Source organism: Eriocheir sinensis, chromosome 24 (assembly GCF_024679095.1).
Source record: "Eriocheir sinensis breed Jianghai 21 chromosome 24, ASM2467909v1, whole genome shotgun sequence".
In the NCBI taxonomy this organism is placed as follows: domain Eukaryota; kingdom Metazoa; phylum Arthropoda; class Malacostraca; order Decapoda; family Varunidae; genus Eriocheir; species Eriocheir sinensis.
Genome location: NC_066532.1, coordinates 2,712,221 through 2,714,720, shown reverse-complemented (window position 1 = coordinate 2,714,720; position 2,500 = coordinate 2,712,221). Strand labels below are relative to the sequence as shown.

General features: G+C 42.9%; 1 protein-coding gene across 8 annotated transcripts in view; it reads left to right on the top strand.

Moving 5' to 3' along the window:
• LOC127002753 (uncharacterized) overlaps positions 1-2,500 on the top strand; it is a 191,294-nt gene that overhangs the window by 141,680 nt on the left and 47,114 nt on the right. The window contains exon 3 of one of the 8 annotated variants that reach the window (XM_050868886.1): positions 590-717. The exons of the other annotated variants lie outside the window; for them this stretch is intronic. The gene's annotated coding sequence lies outside the window, so the exon portion shown is untranslated. The remainder of the gene's footprint in view (positions 1-589; positions 718-2,500) is intronic. 8 annotated transcript variants of the gene reach the window in all.

Here is a 2,500-nt window from a genome sequence, read left to right as displayed (position 1 = left end):
CAATTTCTTCTTGGTAATTATAATCGTAATTCTTGTTTTCCTTCCTGTTTGTTGACTAAAAATGATTGGTTGTGTGTTTCGTAATTGTCTTGCTCCGGGTGTGCGTGTGTGTGTGTGTGTGTGTGTGTGTGTGTGTGTGTGTGTGTGTGTGTGTGTGTGTGTGTGTGTGTGTGTGTGTGTGTGTGTGTGTGTGTGTGTTTTTATATCTTTCCTATTTGTATATTATTAAAAGTTAAGTTAATTATTTCCAGTATTTTAACTTATCTTGTCATATAATTCCTTGAGTGTGTGTGTGTGTGTGTGTGTGTGTGTGTGTGTGTGTGTGTGTGTGTGTGTGTGTGTGTGTGTGTGTGTGTGTGTGTGTCACCCACACACACACACACACACACACACACACACACACACACACACACACACACACACACACACACACACACACACTTCTTACGCACTGTTGACTTGCCTTATCATTTTATTAACTGATATTCTTATGCCAGACGACATGTATCTCTCTCTCTCTCTCTCTCTCTCTCTCTCTCTCTCTCTCTCCCAGTAATGATAATAATGGTTTTCTCTTTTTCTTCCGCAGGTTTGTGGTGGTGCATCCTTCCCTTGTGTTGAGTTGGCTACACTGTCACCACTCAGCCAGCCAGTTCGAACCGCGCATTGGCTGGTGGAGAGCGGGGCGGGTGGTGGCTGGCTGGAGCATTCGATAAGGTCTGGCACGTATTCCTAAACATTTTGGGGGTTACACACTCACACATTCGATAAGGCTTTCGTAGAGGTCCTGAGTATTTCCATGGGTAGTTTTATGAGCCTAGTGATAATCTGACAAGGCTTCTGCTTCTTGAATGTGAAAAAAACGCTCATGAGAACCCGGTGATCTCCTTTTCGGTCTTTGGAGATAGTTGTGAGAGCCGTATGGGACCAAAGCGCTTGTGTTCAGGGCTGTAGCGAGAGTGGTGTCAGCTGATCTCCCTCTGTTTATCATCATTATCTTCATTGCTATCAAGAGTATTACGTCATAGTTGTTGTTGATGCAGTGTGTTGGGATCTTTAAGTTTTTCATCAAGGTCACTGGGGTTTTGAGAGGCAGAAGAGGGTGGATAATTTGGTTGGAGAAGAGGATGGATAATTTGGTTGGAGAAGAGGGTGGATAATTTGGTTGGAGAAGAGGATGGATAATTTGGTTGGAGAAGAGGATGGATAATTTGGTTGGAGAAGAGGGTGGATAATTTGGTTGGAGAAGAGGATGGATAATGTGGTTGTATTTGTATGGATGAAAAACTACATACTCTCAGACGCTTTCGGCTCCCACAACAACTATTTTCAAAGGCCACAAAGGAGATTAACCGGGTTCTAATGAGTGTTTTTTCACGTTCATGGTGCAGAAACCTTGTCAAACTATCTCTAGGCTCATCAAACTAGCCATGGACATACCCTCAACAACCTCTACCAAAGCTTTATCAAATGGAGTAATGTAAGGTCCGTATTCTCTCACGCTTTCGGTTTCCACAACAACTATTTTCAAAGACCACAAAGGAGGTTAGTCGGGTTCTAATGAGTGTTTTTTTTCACGTTTTATGCTTCAGAAGCCTTGTCAAACTATCACTAGGCCCATCAAACTAGCCATGGACATACCCACAACAACCTCTACCAAAGCTTTATCAAACGTGGTAGTGTATCCCATATTCTTAGACGCGTTCGATTCTCACAACTATTTTCAAATCCCACAAGGGAGCTTAGTCAGGTTGTCATAAGTATTCTTCGCGTTCATGGCACAGAAGCCTTGTCAAACTATCACTAGGCCCATCAAACTACCCATGGACATACCCACAACAACCTCTACCAAAGCTTTATCAAATGGGGTATTGTAAGGTCCGTATTCTCTCACGCTTTCGGTTTCCACAACAACTATTTTCAAAGGCCACAAACCAGCTTAGTCGGTTTCTCATAAGTATTCTTCGCGTTCATGGCACAGAAGCCTTGTCAAACTATTACTAGGCTCATCAAACTACTCATGGAAATACCCACAACAACCTCTACCTAAGCTTTATCAAATGGGGTATTGTAAGGTTCGTATTCTCAGAAACTGTAGGCTCTCACAACTATTTTCAAAGGCCACAAGTGAGATTAGTCGGTTTCTCATAAGTATTCTTCACGTTCATGGCACAGAAGCCTTGTCAAACTATCACTAGCCTCATCAAACTACCCATGGACATACCCACAACAACCTCTACCTAAGCTTTATCAAATGGGGTATTGTAAGGTCCGTATTCTCTCACGTTTTCGGCTCTCACAACTATTTCCAAAGGCCACAAGGGAGCTTAGTCGGGTTGTCATAAGTATTCTTCATGTTCATGCCACAGAAGAAGGAAGGAAGGCGATTAACCGGGTTCTAATGAGTGTTTTTTTCACGTTCATGGTGCAGAAACCTTGTCAAACTATCAGTAGACCCATCAAACTACCCATGGACGTACCCACATAACCCCAACGAAAG